The 25,643-nt window shown below is 38.0% G+C and overlaps 1 protein-coding gene across 5 annotated transcripts in view; it reads left to right on the top strand.

The window, feature by feature from the left end:
* Positions 1-9,721: 9,721 nt before the first annotated feature.
* The window catches only part of TBC1D5 (TBC1 domain family member 5), a 317,972-nt gene continuing 302,050 nt past the window's right edge, over positions 9,722-25,643 (top strand). For 2 of the 5 annotated variants that reach the window (XM_053978144.1, XM_053978285.1), the window contains exons 1-2: positions 9,722-9,747; positions 10,868-10,992. The gene's annotated coding sequence lies outside the window, so the exon portion shown is untranslated. Of the gene's footprint in view, positions 9,748-10,325; positions 10,389-10,867; positions 10,993-25,643 lie in introns of those variants that run through there. The other 3 variants (XM_053978212.1, XM_053978522.1, XM_053978362.1) reach the window with 3 other exon arrangements.

The following is a 25,643-nucleotide window of genomic DNA, read 5'->3' as shown; positions in this document are numbered from 1 at the left end:
TTGCTCCGACTCAATCTGTTTAGTTAGAAAGAATAGACTTGGCGAATAAGTTGTTTGTTCACTTAACATTTGCTGCTCAGAAACAGTGACATTGCAGGAATACCGATGTTCAGGTGCCTTCATTTTAACTCACCTACCTCTCACTCATGGTACTTTAAAAATTTAAAAATTTTTGTTTCAGCTCCTATAAAGATTTATGATGAGAACAGGACATTTGGTCTCTGCATGACTCTTGATCTCATACACAACTCACTCCAATTGACCCATGTTCTTCTGCTCAGGATGAAATTGATAGACAAGGACAATCAAGCACATTGTATAAATTTAAAACCTTTGAGGTCTCTCTTTTTCTTTCTATTTTTCTTGAAAAAACCTTGTGCCTGGGGAAGTCAAAAGCAATAGTGTTTAAGTTTAGGATAGGAACACACATTGGAGATGGGTTGTAACTAAAAGGTGTATATTTTCACTTGTCTAGCTAAAAAAAAATCCTTTGTGTGGTCTTTGAACTATCTGGCACTGATTGTTAATGTTACCGATTGATACTTGGAATTTTTGCAAGAGAAATTGAGTGTCCTTTCTAAGTTTGTTTGTTTGTTTTTATTGTTTTGTTTTATTTTGGGGTTTTTTTCTGTTTCATTTTTGTTTTTGTTTGGTTTGCTGTGGGGTTGGGGTTTTTTTTTTTTGTTTGTTTGTTTGTTTTTTTTGTTTGTTTTTTTTTGTGTAGACTTGGTAAAGATAGGGAAAGGGATTACAGGAGGTCTTAGAAGACATTACCAGTTCTTTATCCAGATGTCAGTTCCTCCTGAAGAAAGCCTACCCTTCAGTGGGAGAATGGTTTGGGAGTTTGGTTTCCAACTCTTGCTGCAGGGATTGTTGCATCTCATTGGACAGTTGGCACAACAGTAGATACCCTCAAGACTTATGATAATTTAGCACCATGGGGACCCTACTAACTGCTCATAAGACTGCAGTTGGAATTATTGGATTTCAGTAACAGTTACAGACTTGGCCTTTAATTTAATTTCCAGTGTGCTGTTTTATTTCTGCCTCATGCAGCATGGTGTCAGCAATGCAGGATCAGGCCCTTCAAATTTGCCTACTGACTGCTAATAAAACTCAATGCAGAAATCACGGGTTTGAAGTCAGTGTTTTACTAAGAGCACAAGACAATTTTTCTTAGTGAGAGACATTTTAAAAATGTTTAATGGCTTGACTTCTTGTGATCTCAAGAAAATTTTCATTTTAAATGGTTTCAGTGAACAAGCACATTCAGAAAGGAATAGCAAAGCAAAAAATAGACTTGTCTTCTTTATGCTTTTATAAAAAACCCAAGCATACTAGAATTTTTTTAAAGACAATCATGTGTGTATGTGCTCAGGGAATATGTTTCATTTACCTGGGCATCTTTTTATCGTATAAGTTTATGATCCATAAAATTTGGAAGGTTTCGTGATGATGGGAAAGTGACTGACAATGTTACGTGAATCAAGAGATTAGCTACCTGAAGGCTGAGTAAAGAATGTGTTTTTTTCACAAGGACTATGCACACCAACATTTTTTATGAAAGAATTCTGTCATATTAAGTATGAGGAATCTACAGCAACCTGGTATTTTGGACAGAGAGAAGGGAAGGAAAATAATGAAAGGAAAGACAAAGCACACAATTTGAAAGAGAAGTTGTTCTTAATTTCCTTAGCTGATTCCTGATTTTAGAGGACAAAATGGTAGTGGAAAGCCATTTTCCTTTTCCCAAGCCCCCATGAGACTAAATATTAAATTGGAGGACTGGTTTAGGTTTGTTTTCATCAGTATTGATCAAAATCATAGCTTAAATAACTCTTGAGACAAAATATACCATTGCTAAAGTTTCAGCATTCTCCTTGTTTGGAGATGGTTCTAGAGATCCAGTGTTCCCATGACCAAAATTGCAGAGAACCCCTAGAAAAATCATAGATCATTCATTTTCCTAAAAAATCCAGAAGCTGTAGATCCTTACAAGTCCTCAGACATTCACCCTTGTAAATAGTGAAAAAAAAAAAGAAATAACAAAAAGTAATTGTGTTTAGAATTCTAGATCTTGAAGAGGTTTTTATATATCAGATTTGGGAAACATACTAGTATTTTAATTCTCTACTTCAAAATTGTTACCATTTAGAGCCAAGGCAAAAAGGAGTACAATCAGGTTTCTATTCTACAGTCTATTCCTTGTTTTTGTCCTGCCCCCCACATGTGTAGACAAGTGATGTTAAGATTTTCTGTGTAGTTTCACTCCTGCAGAAGCTACGTAAGATCAACAGGAAATAGAAAAAGCTGTTGAAAAAGAGTAAAATTATATAGAGAGGAATTACGGTAATTGTCTTCAGTTGCCTTCACACTGGCAAGGTGAATTTTTTTAACTGTCTTCTCTGGCTGACTTAAACACTACAAATGTTTACTCAGAGAGGAATAGGGCCAGTTGCCTCTGTTCACTCTGAGGGAAAAAAAGAATTACAGAGAGGACAGAAATAAGACAATCTTCCCCTGGCAGCATTGCATAAAGTGTTCTAGAGGAAACAGTTGCTTCATCCCTTCCCAATCTCTCACTGGTTATTACACTGAAATACACCCCAGACAATCACTATCATAATGAGGTTAACAGATATGATAAATTCAGCAGAAGCGTTCTTTGTTTTTGATTGACTTTGTGGCTGTGAACTCCTAAATTCATCCTTCCCACACTTTCCTCTATGATTGACAAATATTTTTTGGGCCTAATCTGAATATTCATTGGCACATTTAAAGCTTTAGTGAAATCCTTGAATAAAAATTGTGGCAATAAAAAGTAATATTCATTTAAAAACACCTCAGAGAGGGAGTTCCTTCTTTTTCTAGGACACCCCTCTGGTGAAGAAGCATGCTGCTACATCAGATCACCAGAGAAGAAGAGAATGTGCTCAAGCACAGAGGATCCTGTGTACATTTTGCAGAGCTAGAGGGTAATTACTCTACTGTTGTTTGGCCCACACAAACACTGTATCAGGAAAAGCCCAAAATTTAAACCACATTTTTAATGCTATAAGATAGAAAAAAGAGTGCCATAAACAATTGGTACTATTCAGTGTATGATATTTCACTCATTTCATATTGTCAGTGTCCCTTTTAAGAGCCATAAAAATCTTAACAGTTGTGCTGCTGTAGGGCTTACACTTAATTGTTGCAAAAAACAAGTGGGAGTCAGTGTAATGAAAGACATGCTCCTGCCCTAAAACTCCTTCAGGCACTAAATTAGAGTTCTCCAAAATAGGGCATGGATTAGAGCTACCTTTTCTACTTATCAGGGGAGCAATCATTTTCAGCATGCATAAAAGTCAATGTGCATTTTTTCACCTGTCCATGGGGATATTATTTTATTAAATAAATTCTGGAAATATAAAGATCAAAGTGAAAATGAACACTATCTTTTACTTTCTTTTTTTTTTTTCTGTAACCTTCCTTCTAACTTCTACCTATACTGTACCTGCACACAAGCAACAGTTTCACAGCCCATTATTCTGATCAATGCAAGCTGAGAGAATCTTCTGCATCAAGAACTGAACAGCTGGGAACATGCTTAATTATGTTCTAGGCTAGTGAAACAACAGTATAAAATAATTATTGGCACAGCACATTAGTGTTTAAGAACAACAGCTTTAAGGTTTGGGGTTAATTTTAGAGAAAAAAAAATATTATAAAGTTGTATGTGGGAAGGGACTGAGAAAAAAAAAGCTAGCTGCAGAGAAAGAAAAAAATACTGAAGCACTTGGTCAGCAGAACAAGAATTAAAAAGCTGACTGAGGTAAAGTTACTCAAAGTTTCAATTTCCTACTCTTCTCAGTTTTTGGAGATCAGGTAGGCACTCTACTGACTCTCACCCACCCACCCAGGCTTCAGTGCAGCTTCCTTTCTCCCCCATCTTCTTGCTTTGCTTCTTTCTCCAATTGACTAGGTTCAGCCCCTTTCCTTTACCAGGAAGGAGCTAGAGAAGAGACCTGTCCCAGTGCAGGAGAAGGCTGTGATCAGAGAGGGCCATGAAGCTCTGCAGGGAGTGGGGGCAGCAGGAGATGCCTACCAGAACCACATGGTTCCTGTCACAATCAAACTGCCTGGCAGTATTTTCAAATAAATGGGCAAAAGAGACAATTCTTAAAAATTGCCCTTTGAGTGAGCATCACTGGTTATCAAGCACTGAGCACATATTACTATAAGGGGTAAAGTTCTTTTAATCTTAGGCAATTTTTTTTATTTTATGAAAGCATGGCTGTGACAGCCTCATGCATGTGTATCTTACCAGGGCTGGAAAGCAATCAGGTTGCAGGCACTTTCATCAGGGTAAAGTAAAATAGATTAGCCACATAGCAAATTTCAAGTTTTAAATATAAAAATTGAATTGCACAACTTGAATACAAAAAGACTAACCTTTTTCAACAATATTTTTATTTAAAGAATTGTCACTTTCAGCAGAGGAACAGATTTTGCTTAAATTAAAAAAAAAACCAAAAAAACAAAAAAACAAACAAATTTTTTCCCAAACTTATCATTTCTAAGTAAAGATAGAACCATCTGCCCACTTACACCAGCTGGGTGTCTGGCCATGAATGTCTGATATTTCATGCCAAATTGAGTAGTTATCAATGGTTTATTATTTATTTATTTATTTGCCTACTTACTAAAAAAAAAAAAAAATCTCCACACTCAGTTAATTTGCATAGCTGCAATTCCATGTTTTCCCCCTCATTTAATTTTTAATGCACCTGAAGAATATGGCTGCTGTGCTGACCCCCAGCTTGAAGTCTAGTGAAGTCTCACCACTTCCAGCAGAAGTCTAAACAAATGCTATCCTGGAAATCAGACCGTAGTTTTCAATAGAACACAAATGTTCATTTATCAAAACAATATCAACTGCTATTCAAGTGCTTCATTTATATATCATATATAAGTGGCTAATCAGAAGTAATAGCTTAATATTAAATACAAATGGTTTCTTATTTACATAAATAAGGCTTGTCTTACTTCTTTTGCCAGCTTTGGGTTCCCTGCTAGCCATCACAGACTGCACTGGCAGCCACAGTACCTTCACTGGTCTTGCCAATTTAAGTGGAAATAAATCTGATCTTTATTTTTAAATTGCAATTTAATATTGCTTAAATACACAAGACTGATTTGAAAATTTGGTTTTTTATTCTGATTTTTTTCTCAGACCAGCCTTTCCTGCACAGCTTGGAGTTTCATGGCTTAGTTCCATTGCCATGTTTACAGACTGATACTTGATCTCATTGCTGCTGCTCTTCAGCACACTGGTGGTACAGAGTCAATGGAATTGTAAAAATTTAAGATTTCATCCCTTGCCAATGCAGAATTTTTATTTATATAGATTGGGGTCTACTTTAATTTTGACTCATTTGGGGACTTTATTCAATACACCAAGGGTTTGCCTAAACAGGGACACTCAGGAAAGTTAATCCAAAGTAATTAAAACAGTGAATTTAAAGTGGATTAGTTAAACCACATTAAACCCCAGTCCACACTGGGGTTTAATGTGGTTTAACTAATCCACTTTAAATTCATACCTTTAGTTAATTTGGATTAATTTTCCTGAGTGTCTCTGTTTAGACAAGCCCTAAAGCCCCAATCCTGTAAACAATTTATGCACACAAGTATTTGTATGTGATGCACTTAATTAGCCTTGATTCAGGAAAGCACTTAAGCCCTGCTGAAATCAATGGAACTTAAGTGTCAATGGACAGTTTTACCTGAATTGAGACCAAAGGCACCATGTACAGAAATGTCGCTGTGGTCACTCATATTCACAGGAATCGTGGCTTATTTTTGGATGTTCTTAGAAAGAACTTTTTCTGATATTGAGTTTCTTTTCTTTTTGCCCTTCTCCATTAAATCTGTGTATAGCCTTGCTCTGCTCTCTCCAGTTTCTCCATCTCGGTGTGCTGGCCCAACAGCTACGTGGTACAACAGCTACGTGGCATATCATTATGCTGATATGATTCTGTGCTGGTGCACTGTGTGTTACAAAATCAGGTTGGTTTCTTCACATGTTTCAGAGGAAGTCTCACACATGTCAAATTTTCATTGAGCTAGTCTGGAGTACATGATTCCTTTTATTCTTTTATTCTTTCCAACACTAGTTCATCAGTCTTTTTTGCTCTTGCTCATTCAATTTTCCTTGATTCCTTTAAATTTTTTCAGAACACATTAAGTCATGCCTCTTTGACAAACTTACATGATGCATTTCATCATGTTTGACATAACTGTCAGTATGTCAAGCTATGCATTTTACTGAGAAATCAGGAGATGTTTGGTTTTCCACTGGAAGAAGATGCAGTATGTTGTTGTAGGTATTTGGGATGTCTGATTAATAATCGGACATTTATAATGAATCACATCACTTGACATACATGTTCATAAAGAGCTTAAATAAGCTCCACTACACCCAAAGATTTCAAAATTACTTAAGACCCATTTAGGTTATGGAGTAAATGTCTATGGACAAATCTTATTATAATTCAGAGGAATAATGAAGTTACTTTTTCAAACAAGAAGGCTCAGGTGGAGAATGAAAAAGACAGAACAAAACTTGTAATTAATTATTCTCCTTATGATTGGTAGATATTTTTAAATAATGTACAAAAGCAGAATTTAAGAGTGATTAAGTGAATAGTTACAATGGAAACCTCAAGTCAAGCAGGTCCTACTGGAAGGAAATACATCAAGTTCAAAACCAATACAACCTTATTTTTATTGGCTGTGTACAGAATACATTTCATTGTAGGGTCTAGAAATGACAGAAGTACTCCACAGATATTTCCCAGTTTCCCTATGGGAATTCAGTGGATAGAAGAGTGCAGTTTTATTTGATTCATGGGAGAACCTGCAGTCATAAAAACTTCCTTGAGATTTTCTTAAGATTCCTGAGATTTCAAAATTTCCTGGATTACAGATCAAATATGAAATCCAAACAAGACGCTATAACAATTTGAAATACAACTAATGTGTGTATGTAAATACACACAATACAATAGTATGCATATATTTGTATATGCACACAATCAAGCACTCATATACATTCAATAAAAATGCTTTGTATATAATTCACATAAATATATATTAAAAATCTGTGGGAATTTTTATATTGTTTGTATGAGTTGACTAAGAGCTAAAGTCAAGAAATTTTGCTTTATATTTTATTTAATTGGCAAATCTATATTACACTTTTTCAAACTATGTGAAATCCTCCTAACTAGTTCATATGCATGTAATGGCTTTATTCAATAGCTGATAATGAAGCTGGGCTACCCTCTTTCCTCCCAGGGACCAGAAACTAAAATGCTAGCAAGCAACAAATGCATTTTTTGCTACGTATACTGCATACACATGAGATGTGTGTATAAATCATAACCAGATTACAGACCAGACTATTTAAATGAAGAACCCTACTGAAAACATAACTAAATATAAACAAAGATTCTTCATAATTGCAATGTACAGCCAAGTAAAATTTTAAAAATATTTATAACCTCAAGAATATTTCAGTCAACACCTAATATAAGAAATATTATTTTCTTCACCTAGACAAAGTTTACACACCCCTACTTGTGACTCTGCAGTAGGAAGTATTATGAACATAAACTAAATAGATTGACCGTAACCCTCCTTAATCTTGAAAATACAGAAATTAGTAATATTTGGAATTTATTTTCCTCTTCATTGGTGCATAAGTAGAAAGTATTAACTTCTTTACAATGTTTTAATTTAGGGGTGGAACCTCCATTCTTGCTTAAAATGGCACTCTAAATGTTATGATTAGCCTAACAATTGATTGCCAGTGAAACAAGAATAACTACTTTTGGCAGATTCTGCTGTTGTTTTTCCTGATGGCTTTTGTTCCAGCTTTTATTTTCCATGGGAAAATTTTCATATTGAGAATACTGAGAGGGTCCAAATTTTTTAAGACATCCCCTAAGTGCACACACATCTAGATATCCTATGCTCATATAATTATTCCAGCAATTATTTAGACAACTCACAATTGCCTGACTTGAGGACTCTGCGGGAATATGTGCCAAAGGCAGGTGCACACCTTCCTTTTTTAAACAGCAGCACAAATCTGCAGGCTTATAAAGAAAAGGTCTTGATACTTTCAATACGAATTTTACCTAATGAGCCCCGTCTATGCACCCATATCTTCATCACATAATGTGCTATGTAATTCTTCACATTGACATTTCATCTCCCAAACACATGCTACTTTTGCACATGTTCTTAACTAAAATGCACTGTATTGCACAACAGAAAATAGGAACTTCCATGTATTTACAGTGGACAGGTCACTGTGCTATATACAGGCTGACTGTAGATGGCTGTATTATTTCTAACCCAAATGCTGTGCCCTGTGTCGAACAAAATTGTATTTTCACCGCTGAGCTGTTTAAGTTATTCAAAACATGGTATTACTAGAAAAAAATTTGCATGCTTGACTGCTTGGCTTTTTTAACATCAAGATCTGTTCTAACACAAAATAAATGTAAGGAGACACAAACAGAAAATCTTTATTGGAAACAGAAAATGAAAGTACGTGTTTGAAATTAATGAATATACGGACATGCAAGGAAATTCTCATTTCTTCATTTGTTTTTTGTCCTGAGCTTTTTAATTTTAAATCTACCAACAATTTAACTTTAAATGGCTCTTTCTACTTTAAACAATCTGATGTAGCAAAAAATGTAAATGTATGGCTGTAAAACACTATCATCAGCAGGCCGGAACCTACTTTGGTTTCTCTTTTCTTAATCAAACATCTGGGAATCAAAAACATCTGTAGACTGACATGGAGTTAAGATTTCCTCTCTAAGTGTCTTTGGCAAAACCACATAGATAGGCTGATTATCTTGCCCTGAAATCACCCAAAAAGCAAAAAAGTTCCTTTCTGGGAATCAAGGGAATTTTAAGAAATATCTTCAGAGATTAGATACCATACACTCATCATGCAATTGTTATTAAACGTAAAAAGTTTTATTCCTGTTTCATTTCGAGGTGTACCTTGGATTGATCATCTTTCTTCCTATGTTACCTTGAACTATGTTCTAATAGTCAAACATGCCAGTTTTAGGCTTATTGTTCCAAGACTCAGGTTCAAATACTTCTGCTTCAGCTACATCTATAATGTAGTATGTCTCTAGTTTCCCCTTCTGTTTTGTACTGGTGTCTCCAAAGAAAAGCTTGGATACATAGTGCATCATCACACATAATGAGAAACTGAAAATGGTCACAAGGAGCAACCTAAGTTACAAGGTGCTTCACGACACCTTCAAACGCTTGCATAAGTGCACGCCTTGCAGGCTGTTTTTGCAAGAAAAATGATCTCTTCAATACTTGGGGCTCCTCTGTTCACGTCCCTTCATGATTGTTAAGGAAGGGCTGATGCCAAGCAAGCGGCACGTTTACCGGATTTCCCAAGCCTTAAGTAAGAGATCTTTTTGACTGATCTCAACCGCGTGCCAGCGATCCAAGTGTGCCTTGGGAACCGACGCGTTTGTCCCGGTGAGCTGCTGCCGGGCTATAGGGCCGTGCTCAGTGACCCCGTTGCCGGGGCCGACAAGCGCCCCGGCGGGCGGCACCCACCTCTGGCCGCCCCGAGCCCCAGCCGAGCACTCGACTCCTTCCATCAGGACGTTCGCCAAGCGATCTGAACCCGACCAGGAGCTCCCAAGGAGCGATGTAACAGATCCACTTTCAATTACCTTCATTTTAAACCCCTTCCCCCCACCCCTCACCACGCACTGCGTGACTGGTAACTGCACTCTACGTACGCTTTATGTAAATACAAACAGATCGGGCTTCCTCAAGAGGCCGAAAGGCCCCGAACAGACGCAAACCCTCCCGATTCCGAACAACCCCGCCGCCCTTTTGCTGCTGCCCAGCGCGGTGGCGAGAACCGGGCACCGGCCAAGCCGCGAGGGCAGCCCCGTGCTCGCCCTTCCCCTTCCAGCAGCGCCCCACAGCCCCGGCGGGCACAGGCAGCTGGGAGCGGGCAGCGGGAGCTCGGAGCAGGAACAAGGAGCAGGCGCCGGGCGGCCGCGGGCTCTGGCGCCTGCGCGGCGGGAGCGGGGCGGTGCCACCGCGCGTCCCCTCGGGCGGGCAGGGAGCCCTTCCCCTTCCCTTCCCCGGGTCTCCCCCACCGCCTCCCCCTGCCCCGCGTCCCTCGCAGGGCGTCGGGCCGGCACGGGGGTCTGTGCGCCGCGCCGAGCCGCAGGGAGGGAGGGCGGGCGGGAGGGGAGGAAGGAGGGAGGCGGGGAGGGAGACACAGAGAGAGAGGCTGAGCCAGATCTTCATGCCACAGCAGGCAGCAGCAGCAGCAGGTAAAACCAGCCCCAGAGCATCTGCTCCCCTTCACCCGCTTGCCCCCCTCCCCGCCGGCCGCCCCGCAGCCGCAGTGTGCCGCCCCTCGCCCCGGACCCCGCCGAGCCCCTTCCCCGGCCGTCAGTGGCGGCAGCGGGGCCGGGGGGGCGCCGAGGCCTGCGCGCCCCGCGCCGCCGCCGCTCCTCGGCCTCTCCCGCCCTCCTCCCGCGGGGTCCCGCCGGGAGCGGCGGCCGCCCGGGGCGTGCCGAGGGCAGGTGATCCCCGGCAGGGAGCTGTGCAGCCAGAGCCTCGCTGCCGGGAGGTGAGAGCAGGGAGGGAGGAGGCAGATTTGTCACAAGGTTTTCCCCCTCTGGCTTGGTTTGTTGGCTTTTTTTTTTTTTTTTTTTTTTTTTTTTTTTAATTGTTGTTGGTGATTCCGATGGCTGAAGAGGGAAGTTGAAGGTCTTCATGGTTTGTTGTTTTTTTTTTTTCCCTCCAGGCCTTCAAAAAAGACTTTTTAGAAGCAGCTTGTGTTCCCTTCAGTTTTCCTGCCCCAGAGCCTGTCTACCTCCGTGCTCTCACCTACCTGACTCAGTCTGTGCTAGCTGTCCATTGCCATCAATGGTAGATGTTTAACCATCACACGTGTTTTTCTTTGGGATACAGCAGTTCAAGTGGTGTACAAGTTTGCATTTCTGTGTATGGGCTGCAGTTAACACATTTTAGCCGTTTGAGAGGTTCATACAGTGAGATTGCTGTACTGTACCCATCAGTAGTTCAGTTTAGCTACATGCCCTGTGGTATTACACATCCTGGAGGCTTTATGGCTTGCTTTTAAGAAACAGTTGTTCCATCATGCTGTCATAGCATCGCTTTGGTGGCATACTCATGAAAGAGGTATACATGTGAAAGAATCATGTACAAAATGTACTGGGATGTCACTTGGGAGAAAAGAATACACTTCTAGCTCTGCGACTCAGCTCCATAGTATCCATTCCCCACTTGACTGTCAGTAATCCTGGTTACCTTCCCTTACAAAGCTCTGAAACTTGGTTAAAAAGCACCACATAAGTCTCTTTACAGACTAAAGAAACTTCATTGAAGTTGTATGTCCGTTTTGTTACTTGTCACACAAGTATTACAGGTAATACTTACTCTGTGTAAATGAAAGATTCCAAAATACATTCACATTATATGTGGGCTGATTGTTATTGAAAATATTTTTAAGAATTTGAGGTTAATGAAATATTCAGTTAAATTAGTCCTAGATCCCATCTCTCTCTAAATCATCATCCACTGTTACAGTTGCAACTCAGAAGTTGAAATACTGTAAAATCTAAAATGGGACAATAAGAAAATTACATTGTTTGTGGGTGATAATGGATTATATTTTTGAAACCAGTCCTTTTTTTTTCCTTTTGTTACTGTAGTAGCTGTAATTGTGAGTTAACACAATTGTGATTACCAGTTGTCAGATTTTTTTTTTTTCTGACACATTGGCCCACGTTTGACCTAAATGCTGTACCGGCAAGGGTCATATGGATGTATATAAATAGTAGTGATTGCTGAAGTTGTTAAAATTAATACTGTGTTGAAATCAAAGTTCAGGCTGCCAGGTAAACAGAGCCTATTTCAAATAAACTGGTGAATTTCAAAACTTTTTTTTGTATATTTTCTTGAAATTGACAACTTTGCTATTGAGCCAACAACTGGAGCTGTATGGGCTTCGAACTTACATGGTGAATTTCAGTGCATAGCAAAGTATGAGAGCATGAGCAATTGCTAGATGTGTAAGTGCATACTGGAAAGATGGTGCATTTCCCCCCCATTAGATTTTATGATGGCTTCATAATTTAGGTACTACAGATATGGTAAATTCCTGTGAAAACTGAACATTTGAAAAATACTAATGGCATCCTTTTGTCAGTGAGATGAAAACAGGAGGCTGTTTTCCAGCTTTTTGAATGGAAAGGCGACTAAGTAAGGCTTCTACTGGTAGCTTTGGTCCATAATTAATTAAACTGATGAAATTCTTGCATGTTTTACTTTATTTTGCCTTCTTGTAAATCTGAGAAAAGCCAGAAACTTGATGTTTACAAACAGTTTTTCTTTTTAAGCTGCAATATTAGCAAAGCTTACTTGCCACACAAAATTAGTTCAGAGGTTTTCTGAAAGTACTTTGCTGCCTGTGAGAAGGGCAGTTACCTTTAAGAAATGTAAGTGGAAACATTCCTCTCACATTTTTCCTTCTTTACATAACCATGTTGGCTTTACTTGAACATTGTGCTTTCTCTTTTGTTTGCACTTGAATCTTTTAGACTTTGTTACCTTGTACTGATGTGCAGGAAGAATGTGATTTGGTGGAAATGTGTTATACATTCTCTGCCTCCCTATCATTTATGCTAATGTAGAGATCATCTTTGCTGTCTCCAGGTTGTTGTTGCTATTACAGCTTCATTTTTCACTGGGGAAGGGCTGTGCAAAGAACTGGTTTACACTTTGCCCTGAAAGGAATTCTGTTGATGAAGTCTTAGAAAGTTTACTTCATGCTCCATCCTTAGGAGTTTTATCTTAAACTGTTAGGTATGCTGCTGTAATTGACAACAGCTGTTGCTGAGAATTGTGGAGGATAGACAGTTTCTAAGATAATCAGTTCCTAGTCCATTGGAGGCTTTGTTGATTAGCACATGTAAGAGCATTTTGGATCAGGAGCCAGTGATGTCTGCTGAGTGTAAATGTGCTATGTTATCTGTTTGACTTAGGCTCTACACTGCTCTGAAGCAAATAAGCTGTAGGTTTTGTGTGCTTTTTCTTCTGGCCCAGGAAAGGGCCCAAAGCAAGTTAAGTCTGTGGTCTATAAAAACATCGTTGAGTGATCTGTGTTTTCAGAGGAGGAGGAGTGTTAAACATGATAGAAGGAGTTGCTTGACTGTGTTTGGTTGTTATATTGGTGAGGCTTGAACTCTGATTTTGACCTCCAAAAGGCATAGCTGGTACCATTTCCAGCTTTTAGGAAGGTTGTTACTGTGGTCTTTGTTTTATTAAAGAATGTTTTTATCACTTATCCAAGTGACATTATTTTTCTGATGTTGCAACTTCTGTGATCGACTACTTTCACAAAAAGGATTTGAAAATAATGTAGTTTGAGGTCCCCCATTATAATCTAGTAATTCCTGCTCTTTTTAATGACATTGAATAGAAAAAAAACATCGTTTCTCTGAATCTTACCTGAATTCATGTTTGACAGTACTTGAGGAGAAACAGTTGACTGTATTTGTAACTGTGACAGCAAGAGCTGAGCTGGAGTAGTTAGTCAAGTGACATCCGGACCTTGGAGATGAACATTGAACATTTAGTATTTATCTTGCATAAAAGTTGATGAGTTACCAAATAGAACAGAAATGGGTATTCTGCCTCTTTTAGTGGTTAGATGTAGAGTTCTCAAAAGCACTGACTCGTAACATGACCTGAAGTCTCTTTGGAATTAGTTTGAGAATACTAGGAAGAATCAGGTGTTACTGATACTGAATTGAATGAAACAGAAATGAGACAGTACCATGGTGTTCTATTTAAAAACCCCCAACATTATCCTTCTATACTATTTAATTTGGAGGGCTTTTTGTTCTGTTAATGGGCTGGCAAATTGTTATTTTAGGTTTATTAAAGACCATTACTACCATGCTACTAATTAATCTAGTTGTGTATGTGAAAAGTTCACGTGCTTTCTTAAGTTGACTTGCATTAACTACTGTATCTATCTTAACACATGAGCATTTCACCTTAAATTATTACATATACAGCATTAAATTATTATTATATTACAGCATCAGTTCTTGTCTCAATGGGTTTGATTTCTGAACTTCTGGTGGGCTAAAGTTTTTGGTTTTTTTTTTAAGTGTATCAAGATACTGAGAATCTACCATTTACTTTTCTGGATGACTTGTTTCAGTGATTCATCTTTGCTACTATTTAAAAATAAGGCATGCAATTATTGTTTGAATACATTTGAATGCATCTGTCTTTCCTTAGTTCTTGTTATCTCATCTGAATTCTCTATCATAGCAGACTGCCTTAAACTTGATTCGTCCCTTTGACACTGTGTTTTCACTCCTCTGCATGGTGGCAGTCCCTAGCATTTAAAGACACATACAGATTTTAAAATACATAGTTTTAAAAGAGCACCAACAGATCAAAGATTTGCTGGGCTGACCACTCTAGGACTCTGAGATGAGTTTAACAAGTGTGCCGATTTAAAATTTTTCTCACAATGTTTTTTAACATCTGATCTGAAACATCTGCTTAACAAATGAGTTGGAAAGAAAATCAATATAATGTGATACAATTATACCATTTTGAATCTTTCCAACTATAGATTGAAAGTATTTATTGACTATTTTTGATCTGTCCTAACAGTTTTTAACACTTGTGCCACCTCTGTCTAGTTATGGGCCTCTGTTATTGTTGAGGTGTCATGGGTGGATATTTTGTGTCTCTCACTTTCTACACTCTGCAACAGTAGTTTATACTGATGGTGATCCGGAGTCCCTTCTTCTAAGTTGTTGGTCCTGCTTGTTTTTTTAATTTGCTTTTTAATTTTTTTTAATCTACTTGTTGAGGTTTTGAGAAACTAGGCTGAGCTGCAGCCAAAACTGTACAAGATTCATCCTTTTGCTAGCTGTAGAATTGCCTGACTAAAGGTAAAAACCATTAGGGATGTTTTTGTTTTCAATTAATTTTGTTCATAACACTTTTTTTGCTTCTGAAAGTTTAAAAACTCAGGAATATGAGCATTGTTGTGTGTTGTATGTTTATATAAAACTCAGTAATCTCTATTTGGCCATGTAATTTGATCATTATCAGTAATTCTTAGGCTATGTCCAGTGTCTACTCCAGTGGCTTACTCATTGTAGGTATTATAACAGAATATATGATAATTCCTTTGGTTATGGTGAGTGCTGTTAGAAAACTGTTACTAGTAGTTTTTAAAAACTGATGTTTTTATTTTGGACAGCTTAAAACCCTGAGATACTAGGTTTCAGTATTAAAGACTTCAGTTTGACCTTTTTCTTTCAGCACATTAAAAATAGGGCTTACAAAAAAAAAATCCTACTGTTCTCTAGTTTGAGCTGATGGTCTGTAACAGTCCTCTATTATCACCACCTTCTGAGTGAGCTGGTGTATTTAACCCTTAGGCCTACATACAGTCAGGATCTTTTGGTTCTGAATTATCAGGTAATGAATATCTGAATGATGTTTCTTGAAACCTGGATTGTGCCTGCTTCATAATTTATGTTATTTTCATGTAGTCTCTGAGTTTTACACAAGTGTGCCTTTGGTCTTTTCTTCTTTGTGTTGGGAAGAAGTATAATTGTGTGATGCACATGGAGAATAAACTTGAATTTAGGGAAGGGATTAAAATTTTTGAAAGTTTTAAAGAATATTTCTGGAACTGTAGAAGTAAATTTTTGGCATTTAGACTTCACTGTAATGTTAGTGTAAGAATTGTATGTGCTGCCAGATGAATTTTCATCCAGGCCATTGTCTTGTGACTTAGTGGCCAACAGCAGATGTTTTAAATGAAGTTACTTCATTTAAAAGTTACTGAAGTTACTTTCCAGTTGTGGATTAACTGCCATACCATGAAGCTCCTCAAATTCTTGTCAGTTTATAAGGGTTTACAATGCTGACCCCAAGTTTTGTTAGACATAATAATTTTCTTGTTGATAGTTAATTCTATATAGGTGGATGTTTTCATTATCCATGGTAATATGCAGTTATTTTATAATGCTGTGTTTATAATCTACCTTCCCAGTGTCGTGCTCAGCACTCTTTCCTCAATTCTTAGAGTAACTTAATGCTCAGTCATTATTTGAGCAACACTGATAATCATTTCTTATCCGCTATGCTTTAGATGTTTCAACAAGCAGTTTGATTTGCCAGCATGCTGGCCATTTAGTTATATTTTTTAGCTTCATTTTTTTTGCATAGTGTTGATGAAGATGGTTGTATTCTGGATCCTGATATTTTCCATTAACAGTGGTGGATGTGACCAGTGGCTCCTGCATCCAGTATTATGTGGATAAGCACACTCTTTCCTCAACCCTCTTTTTTTCCTACCTGTCATTGCTCAGAGTAATGAAACATTTATATCTGGTGAAAGATCTGCCTATATTTTACTGATTGAAGTCTGACAAGTTGCAGTGTAGTTATATTTTCAGATCTTCCCCAACAGATTCTCTTTCAAAATTAATATTATTCTCTTTAAAAGTTACTAGTTTTTTATCATCTCTGTTTTAAAAGTTTTTGTAAGTGTTCCCACTGACCTTTCCCATGTAAGTTGGACCTCTTTTAAAACTAGAGACTTTTGAGCCTTAGGTGGTATGTTTCATGTTTATTTCATTATCATGCTTATATCAGCATGCTTGCTTGCAGTATACAACTGGATAAGAGGATCCAGCGTCAAGTTGATACTTTGATTTCTTATACCTTGTTATTAACTAAACTTTGTCTGGATTATTCATGATTAATGTTTAGTAGTTTTGTAGAGCCTTTCATCTATAAATGAAAATAGCATTAATATATTTCACTGAGAGGAAAGTGACTTAGTCAAGGCCAAACAACAACTCAAAGGAAAAGATTCAGTAAACCCAGATCTTATACTATCTCATCCCTGCTAATATAGGAGTGCATTGTAAAATATTGAATAAATCTGAAATTTTAAATGCATTGGTTAAATGGGAGAAATGAAAAATAATTTAAACATGTTGAATAGTAAGCAATGTAAAAAAAAAAGTTTGATAAGTAGAGTGAAAGACTAGACATAATAGAGAACCTGCTATATCTAGCTATAGATACCTATATATCTACCTGCTATATAGATACCTATTTAGGTACCTGCTGTATCTGAGCAAAATACAGCTCTGACCTCAGCAAGTTCAGAGGAGGACCACAAAGATGACATAGAGAGCTGGAGCACCTCTCTTTTGAAGAGAGCTCAGAGAGTTGGGGCTGTTCTGCCTGGGGAGGAGAACACACCAGGGAAGCCTTAGAGCAGCTTTCCAGGACCCAAAGGGGAACTACAAGAAAGCTGGAGAGGGATTTTTTTTACAACGGTGTGCATTGAATAGGACAATGGGTGATGACTTCAGACTGCAGTAGGGTAGCTTTAGATCAGGTGTTAGGAAGAAATTTTCCACTATGAGGGTGGTGAGGCACTAGAGCAGGTTGCCTGGAGAACTCGTGCATGTTCCCTTAATGGATGTGTTCCACATCAGGCTGAGTGGGGCCCTGAGCAGCCTGGTTTTGGGAGAAGTGTCCATGCTCCAGGCTGGAGGGATTGAACTAGATGATCTTTAAGATCCTTTCCAACCCAAACCAATTCTGGGTTTCTGTGATACAAGGTGAATAGATCTTATGCTTATGGCACAAATGGAAGTAAACATTTAGTATACTTCTCTTAATATATATCTGATAAGATACTTGATGATTGTGCTGGGAATGATAATGGCGTTATGAATTTTTTTAGTGAGGTGAGTGGCTCTCTTCTACTACTTGTGTTTGTTTTGTATGTCCTGCTTCTTAAAAAAACTTACCTATGCTTTCAGAACAATGACTTGGGCACCTGCTGAATTTACAGCCTGTTACTTTTGTCAGCACCACATACTTAAAAAGATATGTGGGAGCCTTGTTTGTTTTTCAGTTATTCATGAGACAGCATAGTGTTTCTCCTCCTTTGGGCCTGACTTACTTTGAATTCACATCACTTACACTTAGGCCTATGATGCTAATATATATTTAAATTTTAGGGAGAAATTAATAAATTCAAATATGTAACTGGGCAATTCTTATCCATATCTATATAGTTTGGTTTGTTTTTTTCAGACTAAACCTGGTGCTACTTGTGACAATACCTTTTGTTATACCCCATAACCTTTATGTGCAATGTGTTGAGCAGTCTAGGCTAATGGGACAAAGATTTGAGCTCCTTTGAGCTGTAGATTTTCACTGTAGATTCACATCTCTATGTAAAACTTACACTGGTTGTTTCTGCCAGTTTTTGTGCTTAATGAAAATATGTAGCAGATAATTTTAAAGATATTCTTTTATTTGTAAGTATGCAAAAATCTCGATACCTGTAAGTTTAATTTTTGTGGCTGGTTGAAAGAGCAGTGAGTGAGTGCAAGCAGAGGAAAGTGCAACAGGCAGGAAGTTGCTGACTTCCTGTAGTAAGAGGAAATTCATGTCCCAGTCAGTGGAAAGGTTTCTTCCAAATATGAGTGCCATATGTACATTGTGCATAAAACACATTTAAAGCATTCAGTCAGAAGTTGGTGTCTTGAGAAATAAACCCAAAGGAATAAAAAACCTGTCATTTTAGATTGTTGAAGTGTCTGCGTTACAATTAGGACTTGTTGAATATTTTTTCAAGTGTACTTTTCAAAGGTAGCAGCCAGTGAGAAATAAATGAGGACATTTTACGAATGAGGGTAAATTTCACCTTTTGTTTGTGAATTTACTTCACAATTTTCTGGAGAAACACATCATCATGAAATGCTGTTTGAAATTTTATGTTGATACTTGGTGTATTACTTTAAGTAAGTTCGTTTTAGGCAGTTTTCTTTTGGACTAAAAATTCGTTCCTATATAGATTTGTAAAAAAAACTGTAAAGGCAGCATAAATACTGTGTGCTTGGTCCCTTTCTTTCCTGATCCCCTTTGATCAGGACCAGTGTTGCCTAGTAGAAGGCTATTTTGATTTTTGGATTTGTGCTATAGTCCCAACTCTTACTCATTATGCTTCCCATGAGTCTTGATTTGCAGATTGCTTGACTTAGGTGCAAGATGATAGTTGAGGCTCTACTGCAAGTCAGGGAATTGGAAAGAGATTTTAAGGGATAGATGGAATGAGATATGTCTAAGGCAGGATGTGCTTGCTGCATTTTCAGCTGATTGCCAGTTACTTGTGGTTGCTTTCATACTACACATTTTTCAGAAATGCATATGGACATGAGCAGCTTGCTGATTGCTTTTGGTTCCCACCTTTGACCACTAAAGTTGATGGCTGATTTGACACACCTTCAAGACAGAGTGTCAAACTTCAGTCTGCAGAGATGGAAAAGCTGCCCAGTCTTTTGTCTCTTAGAACTTTTATCTTGAGCCTTAAGTACATTCTTTGGGGTGAAGTGTGGGGAATTAAGTACCTGAGAAGAAATGAAGCATGTATTAGACAGATACAAGTTAATGTTGATTCTTAATAGCTATAGATAATGATAATGTCAGACATCTATTTGGTGCAGTCATGCTGTCTTTACCCACAAATTCAGAATCAGTTTATCACAAGGTTCAGGCCTTACAAAACTGAGTGGGGAGGAGTGAAGGACAGCAGCTACTGTCACTGAACATAGAGCTCCACTTTGACATTTTGCACAGCTGGGATGGATTGAGGTCCACATACAGAATGTCCAAGTGGCGCTGTCAGCTGTTGCAAATCCTGCTAAGATGTATGCTATTTTATTGCACTCATGTGCATTCTGAAGCCTCAGTGATTGGAGAAAGTCCTAACTTGTTTTTTGTTATGTTAAACACTTTTGTTCTGGTCTTCAGCAATTTTTTGATAAACTGTTAAAAATTTTTGTATATTAGATGAAAAATACATAGTTCTCCCTATAAGTCAATATTCAAGTGTTCAAAACTGACATATGTCAGGAGTGTTAGAACTGTTGCTGTTTCATTGCTGTTGGGGGAGACTAGATTTTTACATTAATTTACAGTAATAGTATAGTGTATGATCAGTCATGGTTATAATTTCCACTGTGAGTAATTTTATCTGAGAAGAAGGCAAATGTGGGCTGAGTGAACATAATTTTACTATTTGTAACATCTTACCAAGATTGGCATAAAAGTGTATTCTTAGACTCATGCCATAATTTTTGTATGTTGACTGGAGTGCTTAGTCTTGTAGAGCTGCTGTTAATTATCATTTAGTCCCTAAGCATGTTAGATACCTCCTAATACAGATAGTCAGTCTTTTGCCAGTGTTTTGAATTAGCTTTCAGTGATACTTGGGGTAATCTTGCATTTTCTGTTACACTCAAGATCTTTAGACTCATCCTGTCCTTCTCCAGAAGTAATGGATCAGCCTAGATCAGGCCGAATGAGCTTGAGAAAGAACAATGTGTGGATAGAAAGTGGATGACAAGGACTTAAATCAGTGGGTTTAAGAGGAAAACCTTCAATATAAAGCTTAATAACAGGCCTTTTTTTTTTTTTTCTTTAGCAAAGAACATTTATTGTAGATCCCTCTTTCCTTTTGCAGTTCTACTTTGCCCTAATGCTTGCAGCCATGGGCTTTTGTAAACATGAAAGAAGCTAGCATTCTTTTAAGATTCCACCTTCTGGAAACGTGGAATAAAATTAAATCCAGCGACACAGAAAGTGTGTCAAACTGGTCATTACTCTTTTTTGGTTTTTTACAGAGTATGTCTTCAACATTTTGTTTGCCTGATTTTTGTGCATGTCAAGCACATGCTTCTGTGTTTTCAAGCCATGAGGAGATGCAGCTGCAACAGAAATAATTGTAGGGTGGTGTTGTGGTTTAACCACAATAGACAGCTCAGCACCACATAACTGCTCACTAGAAAAGAAATGCGGGCAAGGAAGAACAAATACACTGCAAGTAAAGGTATTGAAGTAGACTGTATTGGCCCACTGTATTTGTAGTAGTAGTGGAAGACAGGCTTCTAAAGGACATTTTTTATTAATGTTGTCTTCCATTATTGTATGATGGTAGGAAATGATAAAGATGCAAACAAGAAGAAGAATGTAAAATTGCTGATGAGAAGCTTGATCATTCAAGAGGACTGTCTTTACAGCTACTGAAAACTTTGGCAACCAGTGAGATGAGTATTTTAGAAACTGCACTGCATGGGTTGACTGGGAGGCAGGTTGAATCTCATGAGTAAGTGGGGTAGATGAGAATTTTTGATGTATAGGCAGGTTGACTCTTATATGTATAGGTCTTAGACAAAACAACAAGAACAATGATGAAGTTTCAGATGAGATCTGAATATATTAGAAAATGGAGAGGAGCTGATGTAGATCTTGTTTTGAACCTGAGCAGTAAAAATGGTGACATAGATGTATTTGATAGTGAGAGGTAAAAGTGGTCAAGGATTTCTCATTTGCCTCAAACATTCAATTTACTTTAAAAAGAAATATATCTGTAGCAGTACATAACATTAAGCTGACACTCCTTCTGATGTGCTCAGTATACCATCTTTATAATTTCATCTAAAAAAAAACAAACAAACAAAAAAAAAAAAAACTACTCAAGTTGCCAGCAAGTCTCCAAATTGCTAATATGATATTTCAGCTAATATTTCATACTTGACCTGACCAGACATCTCTCAAAATTACTATTCAAGTTAACTTCTGAGTAAGTGAAGGTTGGGTAGCAGTTTCATTTTTTCAATGTGAAAGAATTTATCTTTCAAAGTCCTGAGTTACATTTTGCAATGATTTCATCATTGCAATGTATCCTGAACTGGCAGCAATAAATTAACTGACATTTCACTTGAGACTAATTCCTGTCTACAGTTAAAAATTTTGCTTGGTGAAATGTTATGGCCATGCCAATTTTATTCTTGTTCATTTTGCATAGTTTTGAAGGAACTGAAACCAGTGTCAGTTCCAGAATTTAGTTTTAGTAGCTAGTAATAGGTTTGTCATGATTCATTGCTGTCTGTTTATAGCATCCACTGGATATTGTGACTTTCCATGTAGTCCCTCTTGATATACTAACCTCTTTTCCATAACTTGAGATACATTTCTGTAGTTTCATTAACTTAAGGGAATGTTTCAAAGTATTTTTACTTACATGTGACATTTGCCTTTTTCTGAGGCTGAGGCCTCAGAAACTGTCAATTCCTCTGAAAGTCCCTGCCACTGTTGTGGTACAGTGACTTGAAGTCACAGGTAAAAGATGACAGTGAAGTGAAAATGAAATGCAAGTAGACTTTCTAATTGCCTGTACAGGTAAACAAATTAAAAAAAAATATCTACGTGATAGCTGTCTTCTTGCATAAGTGGGAGATGGTTTCTCTTCCATGCTGGACATTTGCTTTTGTATCTTCCTTTCGGAGCTCTAGCTGTGCCATCCATCTTCTTCAGTGTTTCTGAAGTGGATTGTCTTAGAGCAAGAGCTCAAAGTTCAACACCCTGCTGTAACCTCTGTTGTCTATGACAGCTGGTCACAGATCATCTGACTGCCCTGAACTGTGCTAGGCATTACTGCATCCATGGGCATGTATAAATTACAACAGTCCTTGAAAGACTAGTTATTTTATTAATACTGTGATAAAAGCAAGAAACCCACAAACTTCCTGTGTCCTAGGCTGATCTGCTCTCTTGAGGAGAATTGCTCTATGACCTTTCAAATTGAAAAGGTCTGGCATGGAGTTTATCTGCCCCTTATTAGGAATGCAGCTGCATCTTGATGGTGGAATGGCTCTAGGTCTAGACGGAGTGACAATTATGAAGTGAGATTGAAGTTGAATTTTTGTTTCCTTCTGCCCATTTGAAATTTGAAATGCCTTTCTGTAGAAATAGGACAAGTTTTTGATAACCGTGAGAGGTTCTTCAGTGTCTGCCCCATTGTATGTGTTGTGATCCCACCAAATGACATTTGGCAGGAAATCTGAAAGGAAATGTCTGTCACCAAGTATGACCAAATACTCCTCCAACCCAATACTGTACTAGGTTGGAATAGATACATCTGTATTTATTCCCAGTCTGTTGACTATGCACAATGGAAGTCTTAGACTCAACATGGCTTAAAACAATCACCTTTACTTTGTTCAGTTGGATGTCATCTGATTGTGTTCTGCCCAAAACGGAATTCTCTTTTTGCTTTGTTTTTTTCATTATACACCTGATTATCACACTTTTTAATGTTCAGTAAGGCTGATATAAGGCCAGTTGGTAATGTGTTGCTGACTAGGAAAAACGTTTTTCAGTCATTAATTGAAATAGTCATACATGTACTTATGCATATTTGACCACTCAGCTGTGGTGTATCTTACGTCAGTCAATCTGTCTTGATTATGACAGTTCATGAAATGTGTTTCAAGTACTGCCTGTTCTCTTAATTCTCTTGAGAACTAAAAAAAAAGTTGTTTATTTTTTCATTTACATCTCTTTCATAAAGCTGGGAGATTTTCAGTATTTAGTCAGTATAAGAGGTTGTGTGCATACATATAAGCATTTTAGAATTCTATATCAGATATGTAAACCTTATCTATATGCATATTATTATAAGCAAATTATCTCTTTGCTTCCAATATATCTTGATCTTAAGAAGGTGTCTGGAGCTTTTAGGCCAGAAAACTGCTGCCATTCCTAAACAGCATTGAAACGCACATAGGAAAAAAAGCCAGGAATTACTGTTCTGTTCACCACATGGGCTTTCTTTACCTATGCTGGTACTGCTACCATAGGTCATTAGGAATTTCCTATAGTCCTGTAGTTGGACTGCAGTTATTATCAGGGGAAGGTTCTTTACCTGGAGGGTGGTTGAGCACTGGAACAGGCTCCCCAGGGAAGTGATCACAGCACCAAGCCTGACAGTGTTCAGGAAGTGTTTGGATAGCACATGGTATGATTCTTGGTGTGTCCTGTGCAGGGCCAGGAGTTGGACTCAGTGATCCATGTGGGTTCCTTCCAAATCAGGATATTCTATGGTTCTGTGATTCCAAACTAAAGTCTGCTTGTTAGGCATTGCTAACCTCAGTGACTGATTTGTGGATAAAGACAATGTTATGGCAGCTGGTTCTGTATTACAGCTAATGAAATGGTCCATTCTTAGATTTAAACTGTGAGAGCACAACAAAGTTTTGAAATTCACAGAAGTAAAATTAAATTTATTAAGAACTTTGTGTACTTTATGAGGTTTACAGTCAGTGAAGTGGGAATTTTTATTCAAGGAGTCTCTAGTTCAGCATGTGGAATAAAGGAGGATGAATGAATAACTAGGGCTTTGACTGGTTACTGACTAATAATTAAACACACAGCTATCTTGATAATCTTTGAATGATGTAAACTTCACATTGTCTTGTCATGTGACTAGTAGATAGAAATGCAGCAGATTTATCTTTTCTTTTTAAGATCATGTGAAATTTATTCAGAGTGGAACTCTTGTGACCCTGAAGGTAATCTGTCACACTACGACACGAAATAACTCACGCACTTACGCCAGATGCAAAAGAGGGAAAAGAGGACCTTGCAATATATAGAGTTCCAGAAGTGACAGTGAATTGGAAGATGAAATTGCCACCTCTCCAACCACACTGGTTAAACCAACAGTCCATCTATTCTCCCACAAAGAAGAATGCAAAACAATCATTATTTATGATAGTGCATGAGAAACTCCAGTAGAAATATGTAAACATCAGAAGGCGTAGAAAACTTTTAAAAGAACTTTAAAACTTTTAAAAGAACAAGGCAACAGTAATCCCTTATAATAAAAAATGTTAACTTTGTATTACATTTTCTAAATTCATGTATTTTACATTAGTGAACGTATACAAGATACAAAAATTACATGGGCATTATTCCTGCTGTTTATGGTTGACTTGGCTTTGTGTTTAGATTTTGGATTTTAACTAATCTCATTAGATGAGCTATTTTCTTTTTATAGTAAGTATTGTGTGTGCAAATTTAAGGTTAAAAAGTTTAAATTTAAGGCATTAGTCTTGAATGCCATCATATGGCATGTATGGGACAACCTCATGATCAGACCCAGTCAGTCAGTAAGTGTTTGACCAACCTGATCTCTCTTTATGACAAGGTGACCTGCATACTGGATGAGGGAAAGGCTGAGGATGTTGTCTACCTAGGCTTTAGGCCTTTGCCATTGTTTCCCACAGCATTCTCCTGGAGAAACTGGCTGCTCGTCGCTTGGATAGGCAGATGCTTCACTGAGTAAAAATGGACTGGCTGGCTGGGCCCAGGGAGTGCTGGTGAATGAAGTTACATTCAGCTGGTGACAGATCACAGTGGTGTCCCCAAAGCTAAGTAGTGGGACAAGCCCTGTCTAATACCTTTATAAAGGGTATGGATGAGGGAGTGGAGTACACCCTCAGGAAGTTTGCAGCTGACACCATGTTGGGCAGGAATGTTGATCTGCGGGAGGGTGGGAAGGCTCTGTAGAAGGATCTTGACAGGCTGGGTCGATGGGCTGAGGCAAGTGGTGGCCTCAAGGTTCAACAAGAGCAAGTGCC

Source organism: Vidua macroura, chromosome 1 (genome assembly GCF_024509145.1).
Source record: "Vidua macroura isolate BioBank_ID:100142 chromosome 1, ASM2450914v1, whole genome shotgun sequence".
NCBI classification, from domain to species: Eukaryota; Metazoa; Chordata; class Aves; order Passeriformes; family Viduidae; genus Vidua; species Vidua macroura.
The sequence above is the reverse complement of the archived record's forward strand: the minus strand, read 5'-3'. Positions and strand labels throughout refer to the sequence as shown.